This window comes from Dioscorea cayenensis, chromosome 12 (assembly GCF_009730915.1).
Source record: "Dioscorea cayenensis subsp. rotundata cultivar TDr96_F1 chromosome 12, TDr96_F1_v2_PseudoChromosome.rev07_lg8_w22 25.fasta, whole genome shotgun sequence".
NCBI classification, from domain to species: Eukaryota; Viridiplantae; Streptophyta; class Magnoliopsida; order Dioscoreales; family Dioscoreaceae; genus Dioscorea; species Dioscorea cayenensis.
In genome coordinates, this window is record NC_052482.1 from 3,243,701 (window position 1) to 3,262,756 (window position 19,056).

The window sequence follows — 19,056 nt, forward strand, 5'->3', positions numbered from 1 at the left end:
TCAGCCAAAGGGAACGATAATCATTGTAAAGATCAGACAATAAATCTCTAGGTGCTCTACTGTTTAGTATGTTATCATGCCACTGTAGGGTAGAAGCACCTTTCTTGACAGTCATCCAGGAACAAAATTTAAAAGAAGGTAACAATGGTATAATTCCATGCAAGAAGAAAGATTTGTTCCCCGGTGGTGTGTGGAACAATGGCCCCAATGAATCTCTACACAAATAATTGAAATTAATGATTTTGAGCAACAGTAATTACTATCAAAAGTGATTTTTCACCACCACTTTCCTAGGGGAGCCTTATTGAAGTCTTGAATGTTTAGGATGCCCCATCTTCCCATAGCGTGGGATCAGCAAATCCTTTTCCAAGTGACAAGTCTCATCCCGTTGGGGCCCAGATCATGTCCTTTCCAAAGAAAGTCTCTATGGATTATATCGATCTCATTAGAAACCCAGACCGGTAATTTGAACACTGACATCTAGTAAGTTGGAACTGAAGATAAGACAAAGTTTAGAAGAGTGAGTCGTCCGCATAGAGAAAGATAATTCCTTTCCCGGAAGTAAGTTTGGAGCAAACCATCAAGATAAGTTTTAGCCAATCTAATAGTCTAAGTGGAAGACAGTCACTAAAGCAATTAAGAGTTGCAAGTGATATTGCATTTGGGTGGAAGCCAAAATTGGTAGAATGTAGACAACTTTTAGAGAAGTTGATAGCGAGTCCTGATGATCCTTCAAAAAAATAAAGGATTAGTTTAATAATCTAAAGATCCTCATGTCTACCTGCTGAAAAAATGATTAGATCATCCACATATTAAAGATGTCAAATATTCCCAAACTGACCCAAGGGAATCCCCAATAAAACTCTTGAGCGGAGCACATGTGTGAACATTGTACTTATAGAATCTGCTACTAAGGCAAATAGCAGGGGGGATAAGGGTCACCTTGATGTAGACCACACTGGCAACGGATATAACCATATAGAGATCCATTGATTAAGATCCGGGCTTTGGCAGAACCAAGGATAATATGAATCCAAGAAATCCAATGAGTGCCAAACCCACTAGCAGCTAAGACCACCAAGAGAAAATTCCAATCTAGAGAGTCAAACGCTTTTGTAAAATCAACCTTGAAAGTTAACCCTGGCAGTTTGCACTTTGGAAGACTAAAGATAAGCTCTTGTGCTGCAACTATGTTATCCGCTATGCATCTCCCTTTAATAAAATCCGATTGGGAATTGTCAATTAAAACATTGATGACTCGGCTTAATCTGTTAGCTAGCAATTTAGAAATGATTTTGCAAGAAGAATTAATCAAATTGATGGGTCTGAAGTCAGAAATAACTTTAGGTGTGTTTTTCTTAGCAATAAGGGCAATATTAACCCAGTTCAGCCGTTCTAGGTTAGCTCTACCCTTAAAAAATCTACACAAAGTTTGACAAGATCTTCTTGGATCACAAACCAATGTTTCTGGAAGAAGAGGATAGTAAACCTATCAGGTCCTGGTGCTTTGTCCGCACCTAAAGCAAACACTGCTTGTTTAATTTCATCTGGAGTAAACGGCATCTCAAGAGATGAAAGATCCATTCTTTCTTTATGGACAAATAGGGCTTTCCAATCCATGAGAAAATAGTAGGGTCTAGAGGAACCAAGTTACACACGATAATGATCTGTAAAAATCTTGCCCAGCTCCTACTCTCCTTCAATCCAACTCCTATTATGACACATGCAAGGGATGAGGTTTTTGTTGCAACTATCATTAGCTATTAAGTGGAAGAATATGGTATTCACATTGCCTTCTTGAAGCCACGTGATTCGGGAGCGTTGTTTCCAAAAAATTTCCTCTTGACGACGAAGGGAAAATAGCTCCTGTCGAGCTTGAGACAGATGTTATAACTCAGCAGTGGAAAGTGGCCTACTCTCACTAGAGATATCTAGTGAATCAATCTCCAGAAGTAAGAATCTTTTAGTTAGGTTAAAGGATCCAAAGGTCTCAGATGCCCACCTTCGAAGCCTGGATTTCATGTGGAAATTTTTTTTTTTGAAAAGATAAAGTCTCCAGATCTCTCAGGATTAATTTCACCCCACCTATCATGAATTAAAGATCCCAATTGGTCATTCGAGTACCAGGATTTCTCAAAGAGAAAAATATTAGTTCAGGAAGTGTGAATGCTAAAGTCTAAGCAGATAGGGGAGTGATCAGATCCTAATCTAGGAAGAGAGAATTGATATGTTCTCGGGAAAGCTGAAGTCCAGGTGTGGGAAAGTAAAAAATGATCTAAACGTACCCACAATGGTTCCAATTGACCATTAGTCCAATTGTAACCTCTTCTCTGAAGAAGGGGATCAATTAGCTCAAGGTCTTGAAAAAGATTTTATGAACTGAGAACATCCCCTAAATTTGGTAAGCCTTTATTTTTATCTTGTGGTGAGAAGACCACATTGAAGTCACCGCAAAGGACCCAAGGAGAGGAACACAAACCTTTGATTAAGAGAAGTTCATTCCATAAATCTATCCTGAGTGAACGAGTATTGCGTCTATAAACAGTGGTACATAACTAGACAAAATTGTCTACTCAGTTAGTGAAATCACCGAGAGGAAGAACAAGCCCATGTGTAAAAGGATGCCACTAACATGGGTACTATCCCAAGCCATAATTATAACTCCAGCAGTACCAGAGGAAGGTAAAAATTCAAAAGTGTCTAGGGGACGGCTACCAATCGATCTCCAAAGAGAACGGTGCACATTCTGAAGTTTAGTCTCTTGGAGACAAACTATCCCTGCTCTAGAATTCGATAGAAACTCCTTGACTAGGAAGAATTAGAAGGTCTTCCCAAACCTCTAACATTTCATGTTAAGATTTTCATAAAGAGTGAGTGGTGGTTTGATCAGCAGACCTCAAAGAGGTCTCCGCACAAGAGTGAAGTGGGAAGAAATTTTAGCTTCAAGATTACGCATTATATTTATGCATTTATACTTATGATTAGGAGAACCCAAGAGTTTAACACCACAAGATATGTTATAATTAAGAAACTGAGCATCATGCTAGGAATTAAGAGTAGAAGGGTTAAAAGAAGAAGTAACTTCCTTCGGTTCCTCCGGAGTTTTTTTTTGGTAGATCTGGGGGCTATGGAAGAAATCATGTCTCTTCATTCTAGTGAGAGGAGGGTTTCTTAGCTCTGTCACTCCTTCTGATTGGAGTGGGGCCTTGTGCCAACCTGGGAGGATGCCCCTGGTGAAGGTCCATTTGTGGTTCACAAGACTCTGCTCCTACAATTCCTTCATTTATCTCAATAGTATCAAAGCAAGGAGCTTCTGAATGGGGGATTCTTGTATTTGTTGGTTAGATCCCTTCTGTCACTTCTATAGGAAGATCTTCTGCTTCAAGGATAGTATCCTCATTTGCGAAAGATTTTGCCATGTAGTCCTGGTCATCATCATCACCCTAATCTAGCAATTCCTCATATAAAGGATCTTCCTATGGAGGACTATACGGAGTTGGATCTTTGGTGATAAATTTCTCTGAGTTACAACATGGGATAAGAGTCCAATCCCCATATAGAACCACCTATTTGTAACCCTCGGGGATCTCCATAGGACGAAGAAATATTAAATGACATGGCAAAGGATGGTTTGGGGGAGTAGAATTGCCCCTTCAAAGGTATTGGTTACGTTGATACAAATACTTGGTCCCACAAGGGAGGGATTAGAAGAAGTAACTGGTATGGACATTGAATGAGGATGATCCTTTGTCGAAGCCATATCCTGAGGCAGAACCAAAGGCTGAGATAAATTTGGAATAATATCATCATAGGTAGCCTTGTCTCGAGATGAGTTTGGAATTAAATCAACCGAATTCAAATCCCTGGACAAGTTCAAAGTGTTAACATCTGAATTTGAAATTAAATCATCAGAATTCAAAGCCCAAGGCAAGTTCAATGAGTTAACATCTGAATTTGGAATTAAATTAGCAGAATTCAAATCCCTAATTAAGTTTTCGGTTATTATTTGACATTTTTGCTTATTATTTTGAGTTGGTACTTAATCATTTCATCTCTAGGGTATCGCTTTAGTGGCTTCAACATGGTTAATTGCTAATCAATTATTTTTTTAATAAAATAACATACAATAATATGTTAATACCTAATATTATATGTTATGAAATAAATTTGTGAAAATAGATAAAATAAAAAAAAACAACCATTTGAATCCAATTTCAAAATAGATATATGGCTTCAATCAATAACCTATGCCAAATCTAAAATATACTACAGTGGCACGCAAGATATTGTAGCAACATTATTTTTTTAATTTCTTGTTTTTTTAATTCCCTTTTTTTGTTTTTATAAAATTATATTTATAATTTATATTTTAATTAAATTAATAACTTATAATATAAGTTTATATTTTCTCAATCAATAATGCCATATATCCTGAGTTGGTGTCTCAAAGCTAACCCCACCTACGGGGTTAGCAAACCACACCTTTGGAGTTAGATTTCTCCAGAGACTTCAACAGGACACCAATTCGGTGGGTATAGCATTACTCTTTTTAAAAATAAATATTCATAATAAACATAAATTGTGAAGTGAGAAAAATAATTATAGAACATTCTATTTTAGAGTTAAAAATAGAGATGGTGGATGGAGGAACTTTCACTGTAGAAGCTGTATTTTTTAGTATTGAAACGCCTAATATGGAGTTTTGGGTTGGAGATGGCTTTAAACGGAATGTAAGTGCTGGAATTTATTTTTATTTATTTGTTTACTTATGCTTAGATTATGAATTATTATATTTTTTTTCCTGTTTTTTAATTGGTTTATTTTGTTTTAAAATATTTGTTATAATATATGGTCATCCCAGTTAGTTGCTCATGAGGTGAAATTATCATTGTATGTAATTTTCCCCTTAGGGACTGTTTGGTTCGCGGTAATGTAAAAAAATTACCATGTGTTACGTGGTAATCTGAAAATATTACCACGTTTGGCATTGCACCGGTGGTAATGTAGATGGTAATATCACATTACCAACTTATAAATATTACCAAGAAAGTGGTAATTCTATTACCACCAAATTTGGTGTCTATCTTGGATTACCATGGTAATCTTATAACTTTTTATATTTTAACAAATTGATCACCATAACAACCAAACACGGTAATGAACTATTCCCGGTAATAAGAGTTCTCAACCAAACATGGTTATATTAAATTACCACAATATTCCCAACCATATAACATTCTCACTCATATTACCATGGTAATCTCGTTACGTGGTAATATGTCATCACCACGAATAAAACGGTCCCTTAATTTAAGTAATTTTTCAGAAATTAGTTTTTCTTATGAAAAAAGTTCAATAACACAAGACTTTTATGTGGTTCTTTTTTATAATTTAAGAGGTAGTTTTGCAATAAAAGAGCATCCATTAGAGATACAAAATCAGCATTGGTTTGTTTTTAAAATTAATATTTTTAGAATTTTAATGTTTTACATAGGAAAGCTAGTATGGATGATTCAAATAAATTAGAATTGGATTATTATTTTATTCCTCTTGATTCCAAGGAGTGTGAGATTTAGAAATATACAATTAAAATAAACTTTTGAGATACATGATAGTTTATAATATCCAGCGGTTCTAATTAGAGGGGAACTGGTAGATATTTAGTGGCAAAACTCATTTGGTCATATGGGTTGGTCAACTTAATGGATTTGAATCATTTTTTTTTTAAAAAAAAATTTTATGAAACATAAATTGTGCTTTTCATGATATTTTAGCCTTGACCTAGAATATATAAAATTAAAGGCACTAACTACTTGCGTTAGTGAATTTTTTTTTCTTTTTCACTAAGTGGACAAGTCAATGTGAGTTAGAGGATTGCATAAGTGTGTTGAATGCACTGTATACCATAGCATTGTGCGTGGTTCGAATCCACTATAGAAAATTATTTTCACCATGCCTCAAATGTGATTTAAACATGTGTTGTTCACATAAGAAATAATGTGTTTTACCACTAGGCTATACTAGTGTTGGGTAATATGTGAAAATTCTTGTAACACAGGCAAATAATATTAAATATAATATCTCTGAGAATATAGAATTTATAACAGAATGCATATAAAAATGCTTTGTTCTATACTATCCCAGTGATTAATATTTTAATGAAATTAATAAAACAAATAATGTGAAGATAAGAGAAAGTCAAACATAGGGGTGCTAAAGTGGATTGTGCAGGTGCCTAGTCTATGTTTACATGCCACGAATGCTTGCCTTGTTTATGCTTTCATTGACAAGTCAGCTGTTAAGACGGTGCGTAAAATTTTTAAGTATATTATGCACTTTTTTTTTGGAATTTTACTTTTGGTTTCAGATCTCATATACGAATAAGTTAAAATAGTGTTGATAAATTTGCTAAATTTATAAAATTAATATTGGTAACGGATTAAATATTACTATTTTTTTTAAAAAAAATGCCCAATTAAATTTGGACAAACAATTCTATATCAATAGATCTTTAATAAATCAATAATTAATTAATCATCAAAAAATTAATTAAATGAATGCACGAATATATCTAATGAATCAAAGTTATTTTACAGAGAATTACAAATACAAATTCTCCAACATTGACAAATTATTTTTTATTATTTCAACCTTGATTCCTAGCTATAGCTCCTCTCTAATTAAATAAAGTTAGAGCATATAGTATATATGGAACCGTTTTAGGTATCTACATATTTAATAAATTATTTTTTTTTTAATTTTGATAATCACAATCAGTTTTTTAAATATTGCAACGTAATATAAAATTTTAAAGATATTTATATGTGAAACCCTAGTGTAAGATTATTTTACGTTCTAATCTCTTGGATCCTCAAATATCTTGGAAGCAATGAAGGTATAGTGACTTCATCATCTTTGCATGCATGCATTGTCAAAGGTGCACAGCCTCACAATTTGATGGTGTCTCTCAACCAAAGATTGATCACAACTTCATGAAGGCTGAGCACATGGCCGTCTAAGAAAGTGGTCAAGGTGTAAACAAATCCTTGACATGGGACCAACCAAGAGCCACCCATGACACTCACCACAATCACAAAGAAACTTAGGTGTGCCCATCTTTTTGATTCACTGAGACAACAGCACATTCAAACTATGCCCCCACTAATTAGTTATTTTATTTGTCTCAATTCCCCCACAGATGAAAAGCTGTTGTGTGTGGGCCAAAGGGTGGCAAGTGATGTCTGATTAGATCCACTATACTTTATTTGAGGCGGTCTTGGAGAGACCTCAAGAATGGCAAGCATTTTCTCATTCACATTTAGAAAAGCGGCTTCATTTTTTTTTTTTTAAGAAACATACATTATAATCCGGACTTTTTTCCGAGAGCCTTACAAGTTTGAGCCTTCTAGATTCTCGATATTTTTCTCCATGTTTTTATAACTTAATTCCAAAAACAATCAATAATAATTTATACTTATATATAAATATATATATATATATATGATAAACTACTATGAAAATTAATTAATTGATTTTTCATCAAACATATGAAAAGCACAAGTTAAATAAAACATGCTCTACTATGGAGTGATATATTATATTTCGATAACGACAAATCTTAATGTATTTATTATATAACCCAACAAATACATATATATAATTATAAATTAAATGTCACTTTTAGACAACATAAAGTAGTATATATATATATTTTTTTTTTTAATAACAACTTTAGGTATTAAGAATTTTATGTAAACAATGTAGCTCTTTATCTTGATGAAATATTTTGTTTGAGAATTTTTAAATGGTTTAATTCAATATTTGTCAACTACAAAATTTTACATTGTTTTTAAAAGTCTATATCCTAGTCGTTGAGACATATTACACTTATTACATATAACAATATAATATGCAGCAACCAACAATAAATATAGAATTACATTTTATCTTATAAATTGTAAACTATTTTAAAATATTATATATATAGAGAAAATATATATTTCAATTAATAAACTCTATTATTAATTGATTTTTATACATTACAACTCAAAAATAAAATATATCATCAAACTTAAATAGCAGAATACCGAAGTAATTAAAAATTAAATTCTATTATTAAATGGACTAGTTTTTAGCTTTTATACAGGAAAACAATATTCTTTCTCTGCATTTTTGTTCCCCATTCTTCCTTAGCCAAAAGGCCAAAAATTTATATAGATAAACATGCATGAGCCCAATTTATGTTCTCAACTTCAAGTTATACATGTTTTTGCAAAAATTCTTGCTGTGTTTGTGGCCTCAATTCAACTTACTTTTATATAAGCCGCTCTCTGTTGGCATGCTTAATAACAAAGCAATTGCCCTTTCTTCCTTTTCCTCTTACCTTATATTATATGAGTATTTAAAAAGTTTAGACTAGTGAAGAAGTTTTGTGAGAGATCCATTACCAAGGTTGTTGAAGGTCAAACGTGGAGGAAGGTGGGAGGAAGGTGGGAGGAAGGTGCAAGGGTGAAGACTAGACCGAATTAGAGATTAGGAGAGTCTTTATAAATACAACTACGGTTATATCAATGTAGTAGACATGTGACATAAAAGTCATTTTCATATATTGGATTTGAGACAAATTTTGTATGAAATAAATTTAAAATTTTAAATGGCCGACTAGGCAAATTATTTTTAAATTATTTTATACATAATAATAATAATAATAATAATAATAAAATAAATAAATAATCTATTTATAATGAATAAAATAATAATAATTTTTATACCTATGTATATGAAACAAAATTATGGTTATAAATGAGAAGTAAAATTTAGAAAAGAAGAAAAAAATAGATGTATTAAACCAAATATGTTGTAAAATAATATATTTAATAAAATTAAAACAAATATGTATTAAATCAATTCAAATAAATTAGATGTTCAAAATATGCAAAAGTATTTGCTATAATAATAATAATAATAATAATAAGGGAAAATTACTGTTCACCCCTCGTAATTTTCAAAACTTCCCAAAAACCCCCTCCTACTTTTACACACCCCGGACAGCCCTTCCGTTAGTGTTTAACTTCCCTATTACCCCCTACCGTTCACTTCAAATGGGTCGATGTTGTGAAATCCCATTTTTGGCCTTGAAAAATGGTGGGAAAGGAAAAGCGTCAAATCATCATGTTCAACCTTTTCGAGGGCTTTACGCTTGGTTTCGATAGACAATGCATGGGAGTTGCATTACATCTTGTTGTTCTCCTCATTTCTCCTCATTTGAGTTGTTCGACTTCGATTACTGCCGGTTGCGTATCACGGTGAGAATCTCTTCGTTGCTATCGGTTTAACCATTCAGCTAGGAGTTTATTATGGCGACTCATTTGTGGTAGTCTGGGTGAAGTTTATCATACCCGAAATATATAAATCGGTTTCTTCAACGGAAAAATGAAGTTGATTTCCATCGGATTGGTCAATGCACTTCATCTTCAAATGAGTCGTATTCGATTTTTATTGTCGAGGCGAGCATGTGCCATTGTCGTCTCCGTTTGAAAACGAGTTCATTTTTCGTTGTAAAAGTTCTTCTCGTTTATTGTTATCTCGTTTGTATATTTTTAAATAATGTTTAACTATTTGTTATTATCCGTTTAAATATATTACTAATATGTTTAATAATTGTCATATCCGTTTAATACTTGTCATCTCCGTTTAACATTATCTTTACATGTATAACTTTTCATATTAACGTTTAAATTCTCAAAGTCTCTGCGTAAAACGGTGATCTTTTTCGTTTGATCTGAATTGTTGCAGGTGGCACGTGGCAGGTGGCAAGGTTATGGTATCCCGTGCATAAGAATTAATGACGGCATTAATTCTTATGCACTGTAACATAAATATCCGAACACCCGTTCGTTGTAATCGATCGATGTCGGTCCAGCATGCGTTTGATTTTTCTCGGATATGAAGAGTCGACTCGCTTGTGGACTTCACACCATAAATAACCAGGAAGAACCCTTCCCATGGACAACCACTCGTCGTCGTCCTCATCATCCTCCTCCTCCCCCTCCTCCTCTTCCTCCTCTTCCCATGGACAACCACTCTATCTGAAAGGATGTTTCGTGAACCTCCTTCCTTATCTTGAGAATCAATCAGCCGTAATCACGCAACAAGTTAAACTATCTTTTTCTTGCCCAGTCGAAAATGCTCGCATAATTGCCTGAATGCAGAGGATTCTCCAGCGGTGGATGATGGGAAGCAATTATGCGAGTTTTTCGACTTGGGTAAGAAAAGAAAGTTTTCACGTATTGCGTGATTGCGGAGGATTCTCTAGAGGAGGGAGGTCAGGAAACATCCTTTAAGACGGGGTTGATATTTATCACTTGAGACTTTTTGTTACCGTTTAAGAACATTACGTCGATGTACTAACTATGTGGATTACGTGTTTAACTACCAGTATCTTCGCTTAAGTCCGACCATGACACATTGATTAATAGTCGTTTTCATGAATGTGTTTGTTTAACATTTTTAATGTTGTATGTTGTGCGGGTTCAAGTTGATCGCGCATGTTATGCGACCAGTGTGAGCGTTCGAATGTCTGGGACACTTGTGTCGTTATATGAGGGTCGAGTCGTGAGTGTCCAAAGTCCTTGTAAATGTTGTAAATGTTGTAAATGTTGTAAATGTTTTGTAAATGTTTTGTAAATGTTGTAAAACGAATGTTTTTATTTGAATGTGAACTTCCGAAATTTAAACAGAGATCTAGTAAAAAACAATGTGGGAAACAAAAGAACGTCATTGTAAACAATAGAAAAAAAGTTAAACAATACGATCATACTCTTTAAACAATGACAACGAGTGTTTAAGAAAAATACGTAAAGATGTTTAATCGGTGACCCAAGAGGTACCCATCTTCACGCGATGTCGGTGAAAGCATTCAATTTAAACAATAACATATATTTTTAAACGATTGAAGTCACTATATTTAAACGTTTCAATGTATTATTTACATGATATAGACTTTATTTAAACCGTGATCGTTATGTTAAACACTATGTGTATCTGTTTAAACATAAAAAAACTTGACGGTTAAGCAGATACTCATGTCGAGCGATGACAATACGTCTTCATCGCGACGATGGCATATATTTTTTTCCTTTTTGCCCTTCCCGATGGAGGGAAAAAATACCGCCCAATCACATCACGTCTAGTCTAACCTCTATGCACTTTTTTTGGTCTTCATCGCATGACGTTGATATATATATGCACTTTTCTTGTTTGCCTATCTGACTGTTGTTTGTTGTTTACATCTTCTTCTTCTTCTTCTTCTTCTTCTTCTTATTCTTCTTCTTCTTCTTCTTCGGCTTATTTTTGTTCTTCATTTCATTTGAATTGTACGATTTGGTTTTCAGCTGATATATTATGGAGAGTTTTTGTGGTATTGCTAGATTCAACGGGGAGGGAAGAGTGCTAATATTCACGGCTCGGACTTCTTGGGAGTTGGTGTTAGCGAGATATGTGAGCGATGGGGTCTCAAGTTTCTCTTGTCGGGGGTTAAGTTCATCACACCGGATGGATATAAAAGCGGTTTGCCCAATAGAAAAGCGATGTTGACTTCCGAAACGGATGTGTCAGCGTGCACTCCATCTTCAAATGTGCTGTAGTTAATCTTGTCGTCGAGACAGAAAATGTGCCATTGTCGAATCCTAATGAAAACGAGTTTTACTCGTTGTAAGTTCCTTCTCTTTTAATTGTTCGGTTATGCGGGGCCATTAGTGTTTAAATATGTCCGTCACTGGTTAACATATTGTACTAGTCATTTACGTTATTAGTTAACTGCTTAAGTATTTAATTTAACGTTTAAATATTGTCATTATCACTTAAACATTATATTCTCCGCTTAACATATTGATCTTTTCATTTGACTGAAGTGTTGGCAGGAATTCCGATTCTGCGAGTGCTCCAGTTCATCCCCATGGTGACCCTGACGGCGTGGGATGTCTTCCTTCCTTGTCAGATCATTCTGAAGTGCTGTCGTTGGATATTGGACAACGTTTTGGCTGAGTGTCGAACATTTTCGAGGATGTACTTGAAATCATGCAATCAAAAGGAATTTTTGACTTCAAATTCATAAAGAACGAAAAACATCGGGTGGCGTGGAATGCTGCTGCCGAGTGGTTGTCGTTAGCGCCTTCATGCATCAAAAGCGTATAACAAAAAACTTTCGAATCAAGACTAATCAACCCGTCGACACACTTGCGGTGGTGGCATAGGTTCGGCGTCGCATCCGAAAAGCGTCGAAAAATGGGAGTTAGCGCACGAGTGATTCGAAGCTCAAGGGACCGTCCCTTGTGCAAGGCCATCGAGCATTCGAGGAAGGACATGTTGCGGGAACATGGTGTCCACATACCACCTACAAAGCGGGGCTTGGTTGGGAAAAGAGCATGCTCGGGGTGGTCCTCGTGCGGTGACATCTCTGACTCATGTTGTTTGCTTTGGTATGTGGATAAGGTGGGTGAGACAAATCCGCTGACGTTGCGATCGTGGAAAGAGGCGGTGATCGTTTTAAAGCGTGCATTCTTTTTCGTTCGGTCGCGTGTATTGTGGGATTCAAGAGGGTTTGCGGGCAGTCTACTGTTTCTCGATGGTACGCACCTCTACGGGAAAATGTCGGGAGTACACTACTTGGTTTGCCACGAGGAAGATGGAAACAATGGTTTTTCCGCGTCGCCTTGGTATAGATCGACAACGAGACCGATGCCAATTGGACTTGGTTATATCTAAGTTAGGCGATGCCTTATACGAGGATGGAGATTATCATGAGATAATTACCTTCGTGTCGAGACGAGTCGAGGGGCCTTGTGAGCGCAATTGCGAGTGCTTTCCCATCGTCGCCACATGCATACTGTCTTCGACATTTTGGAGGCCAATTTTATGAAAGCCGATGTCGGACTTGGGAAGTCATTGAGGGAGGAGTCTTTGGTCTATATGCTTCCGCATTGCGTGGGCATCCACGGCTAAAGATTTCGATGATCACAGTGAATGAGCTGCAGGCCACATCACCCGAGCTCATCATCGGTTGATTAATAAATCGGATATGGCACATTGGTCGAATTATCTCGTTCGGGAGGTGATCGTTGGGGTGAAATGTATTCAAATGTCGCGAGTCGTTCGATGCTTGGATCAAGGAAGCACGTCATTTTACGGTGGCGAAAATGGTCGACTCCATAAGGTCTGCGAATGTTGGTTTTCACCTAACATTTAGTGTCAGCCCCTTTAAACATTCTCAATCTTTGTTTAATTACACTTATCGACTTTAAATATTAATCCTTACGTTTAAATATTTACAATAATGTTCAAAACATGTTTACTGAATTATTTAACCATCATCTGTCTTTTATTAAACCTTATTTGCCGAGTTCAAGTTGATGCGCATATTATGTAACCGGCGTGAGCAGCGAGACAAATGGGAGACCTACTTATGCCCGGACATACATTCGAAGGTAGAGATCATTGTTGAGGGACAGACCCGAAATCTTCGTGTTGGTCGTTGTGTCGATGATCGTTACGAGTGATCGACCGGTCGAGCAACTACGTGAGATCTCGCCATCGAGAACTTGTTCATGATCGAAGGTGGCAAGTTTATGGTATCCCTTGCGAAACACGCTTGCGAGCAATAATGCGAACATACGCAGCGTACATCGATTTATTAGCGGGTACTTCACCGTCGAAACATTACAAACTAGCGTACTGAGGAAGCTATATTCCCCATACCCGGCGATGGCGAGGCCTTGAGCCGGATATCGTGAGCTTCGTTCTGCGACCGCTGTAGCGAGAAAGGCGACTGGGCGGCCTGAGGCGAAAGAGGATCGAGTCATGGCGTTTGATGTCCGCGAGTTACATTGCGGCACTCTGCCATGGATCCGGTCATGTCGAGCGATCTTGCATGATAAGCTGCTCGCCCGACTAGGCATTGTAAATAAACCCGACGATGGCGGAAACATTGTGTATTGATGGGCAACTTTCCATATTTAAACTCTTACTCTTTAACCCGAATTGAATGTATTTAAGCAGAGACGTTGTTATTTTAAGCGGATACAACATGAAAGTTGAAATATTTCAATCGATGTTTAAACGATATATAGTATATTTAAACAATGAAAGTGAAATGTACACAATTAGAGCGTAAATTAATCAATGAAATGAGCTCAGATGGAATTTAGCACGCTTTTACAATTCAAAACAAACAAAAATTTACATTTACATATACAAGTCATGTTCTTCGAAAAACAAAAAAACAATGAATTAAATTTGTCCGAGGGTTTACACTCGAAAAACAAAATTGATATTGAGATATACAGGGACATGTTCTTCAAAAAAACAAAAATTTAACCCACATGTGACGACCCCCCTTTATCATGGACACAGATCTGCCATCCCTCCTTAAGTATCGCGGGTAACATACCTTAATCCGAGGTAAGGGCGATGCCATGCTGCGGTGAGCCGTAACTTCTCACCCCAAAGTAATTGCTCGATAAACCGCATGAGCGTGAGGCAGGGCTAATCGGCGCTTCCTTGTTTTTAGGCGTGGGGTTTCCAAGTGCACTGAGCCGGGTACTTTTTCGCCGTCAGCGACTCGCGAACTCCATATCGACACGATTGTCGAATAGATTCCATTGTCGAGATATACAAGTCAAGATTAGAATACTCGATTAAATACCAAAGCAGGATATTAATCGGACATAATTAAAGAACTTACCATGTCCAACGCGTCCTTATGCATTACCGGGCCATGAAGAATAATGCACTGTATTCTTGTTTATCATTGTCGGGGACGGCGACATGGAAGTGGCCATTCGTGATTATCGGGAGGATGACAATTTGAACTTCATGCGAGTTGCGTGCGACATCCCCAGACCATAGCCATAATTGTTTCATGCGTCGTCATCCTGCTTTGACATAAACAGCAGTAAGCGATGCGGTGATGGGCGTGCTTCTTGTAAGGATATGGCTCTTTGCTCTGCGACTTTTGTATTATGCATACGAAAGCGTCCATCACATCATCGATGACCGTCTCCTTCCCCTCAGCGGATGTATAATTTGTCGCGTGTGGTGCTCGCATGTCGTTTCCTCCTACACACGATCTTTCGAGGTTAAGCGATATGAGATATAATAAGACCATATTGTAAATATTTAAATGATATTATCAATTGTTACATGATATTATATATAATTAAAGCGTTAAGCGGACAAAGTAAATGATAACATAAAAGGCATTAAACACTATTAGAAAAATCGTTAAAACACTATAACAAAACCTTTAAACAATATCATAAAAACTTTAAAACTTACCCAGTCCATAGAGCAGCTTTGAGGAAGATCCTCATCAACTCCTCGCTTTCGTATTTGTTAAAGACGCGACGAGCCAACCCATTTCTTCTTCTTCGGAATAAAAGCTTTCTGAGCCGTCTGGTCCCATTTTTTATTGGCCTTGATCATCTCTCTCGTTGCTCGGTCGGGGTCTTCAACATCATATTCCTTCGATGCAGGGACGATGGCGGCGAGCATCAGCTGCGCAGACACATCCTTACATGGTTGTTCTTGTTGTGGGATTGTGTCGGCTTTGATGCGAGGAGCGAGCGAGCGACAGACATCAACCGCGTGACACATCCTTACATGGTTCTTGTTGTGGTGGGGATTGTGTCCCGCTTAGATCTTGATCTGTCGGCCACCGCCACGGCCACGGCAATAGATTCAACGATCTTCTCAACCGTGGCCTTGACAATATCATCATTGGGAGACACACCCTTAACTTGTTCTTGATCTTCAGGGATTGTGTCCATCTTTGATGCCGCGATCTCGGCAGCGTTCCACCGGGTCCATCGATTCATCAAGAAGAGAGTTAACGACCTTCTCAACCAGCGAACGGCCACATCATCTACGATGTCCTCCATCGTCATGGCCATGTCATCAATGGCGGCAGAGACTCGATGACTGACATCGTGCATGCCGATGGTGTTGCTATTGTTTCATCGTCGGCGGCGGTGGAGACGAGGCGATGATTGTTCTCCTCTTTTTCGCAAGTCTCTTCGAATGTTGCCGCCTTGGAATGACCTTCCCGATGATGTCGTCGTCGTCAAATTCGGACGCATCGTTCATCCCGGGTGCTTCAGTTCTTTGGAGGGATGGCGCGGTAGAGTTTGTGAAACGTCCTTCCGATTGCCTCAACATGAGCGACAAGCCGAGAAACTTCGGTCGTCAATATCGGCATGCACTGCATAAGGAGTTGCGGTGACATCTTCGCCTAATGTCGCGGTGAGGGTGCACACGGTCGGAGGGGCTGCCATGGTCGGGAGGACGCCACAATCGGGGACCGTCGTTATTGTGGTAGGGGGTTGTTGCAATCTGCGGGGTAGGGGAGGGCTTCTCCGGCGTCGAGGAATCGCTTGCGCGTGGTGGGGTTTGGAAGTAGGAGAGCAGGCGTCCAGTAGCAGCGCGATAGAGGCTGCTCTCTCATCACGCCTTGACAGTGGTTCAGGAGCAGATAGCATCCAGTCCGTCGGTTGGCTCAACAAATATTTCTTCTTGACATTCACGGAACCAGCTCAGGAAACTAACATATGTAAACAAAACAATTTCAGCGAAATCATTCATTTTAAACTATAAAAAAACTATATTTAAAGCAGTGTTTATATATTTAAACGTTATAGAATATAATTAAAGCGGAGAATGAAATATTTAAACCGGTATGAATATAGTTAAAGCGGTAAATACTAAAGTTAAACGCTAAATAAAAATGTTTAAACATTAAAGACTTATGTTAAACATTGTCCATGATTTATTACCTCTTTTCCATCGAGTGATGACAAGTCGGTTTCTCACCGTCAGCTTGCTTTCGGTGAAAATACTTTCACCGTAGCACAACATCCTTGGGATCTTGCAAAGCGGACTTTCTTCCCGTTCCGGGTCATCTCAGTAAAACCAGAGCGTTAAGCGCGACCGAGCAACCCTTAATGTACCACGTGTTGGTCTTCTTCCCAGGCGCATCTATCTTGCACTCGAGCGGGCTTGCAGGAATATCCTCCATGAAGCCACTTGATGCGTCGCTGCGCCCATGCGTAGTACGCCCCATGGGTCGGTAGATCATCGACATAATCAACGATCCAGTTCGGGAACCGAGCATGAGCGTATTTGGGAAGAGGGATCTGTACCCATGAGAGTACACCATCGGAGTTTGACAAAATTATCTTCTTCTCCCTCTCGTCGAGACAAGTTGCACGGGAGTGCTCTTGATGGAGTCTCGTGTCTCTCGTAGGGTTTTTGATAGATACCCTCCCTTGAGCAGTCGGGTTTTCTTCTTCGAAAGACCACCGTGTCGCCATCGCAAAGCTGAGACCAAGAACGAGGGCCACATCTTGAGGTGCTGAAACTCGTGAGCTTTCCCGATCCCGAATTTATTGAGTGCGACCATCGCATCTTTGCAAAGAGAATCAAGAAGGGCCCTCTCTTGGTATATAGCTTCCAGCTCGAGTGAGCAGCTATAACGGTGTCCATCGAATAATCTCCCAGATGTCGAGGGGTCGTGTTATTTTTCAATTCGACTAAAGTCTCCACTCACGGGTGTCAAATAGCATCGCCCATTAACTAGGGTTGACCGCCAGTAATCACCCAGACTGCGACAATAACAACACATTCAACATGCAGTATTCACAAAAGTTTAAGCGCAAATTTAAGGTTTTAAACGGTAACCTCTCAGTTATTAAACAGAGATATCAAATGTTAAACAGAGACCCATCTTATTAAATAGAGACGAGAATACTTAAACAGAGACAACAAAACGTAAACTGTAACATCTCATTTCTTAAACGTCAACCTCATTTGTAAAACTGCAACCATATCAAATGAAAGGGGAAATGTACATTATAAATATTACACAAATCATAACAATCGAAAAAACTTTTTCCGATAGTGTATCTGAGACGAAAAATACAAAAACAAAAAACAAAACCCTAGCCAGAAATCTCTCGCGGACTAACAAAACCCCAGTAGAAATCCCCTGCAGACTTGATATCTTCCAACAAAAAGCAGAACACAAAAACAAAAACCGAAAAAAATCTTTCTTTTGTAATGAGCGAGTTAACATAAAAACCATACTCGATACCTTAGATTGCAAAAGCGATGAAATGCCAACTAGTTGCTGGGGACTTCTCCTTTGAGATACTGGGTGGAAAGGAAAAAGCTGCTAATCACGGAGGCTTAGCAGTAGAGACAACCGGAGGCGACTTCGAAATGGAAGAGTCGAAGACGCGAGTTGAGAAAAAAAGCAAGTAAGCGGCTCCAATAAATTCGTCTCTCGGGGTTTACCCTCACGGAAAACCACCCCACTTCCTCTCAAATCGCCAAGATGGCTGCAGCCACGACTCCCCATGCAAGGGCATTTTCGTCCATAAAATTTGAAACTCACTCCGTTCACATCCGTTACAGGGTTTGGGGGCTTGAAAAACATAGAGTTTAAAATGAGGGGGTTTTTAGGGATTGCAAAACTAACGGGGTGTTTTTGGCAATTTTACAAACTTAAAGGGTTTTTTTGGCAATTTCCACTAATAATAATAATAATAACTATTTAAAAATGAACTAATTTAAAAAAAAATTTAAAAAAAATAAAGACAAAAACCTACCACTCCAATCACTACGTGCCCTTTGTGTAGTGATGTGGCTTTAAAATTTTATTAATATTAATTAATTAGGCTCAAATCAAAACTATCCTATAAAATAACATTGAAAAAATTGGATAAAAACATGATTAAGAAAGATAAGTTATATGTTTGTCCCAGACAAAAACAAAAACAAAAACAAAAACCAAAAGCTCTCTCACACTCAAAGTCATCATCAAAAGTAGGGATGGAACCAAGTGGGGGCTTCAGCTTGCAATCCAATTATTTTGGCCGGAATTAGCCACCCTCACCATCGAAGGTTGGCTATCTTTTTTTTCCCGCAGGTTGCAGCCCCTCCCTTCCCAAAGTTGAATGGCTAAGCTCTCAAGATGGCTCTTTATCTCCTCTCCTTAAATTTTGC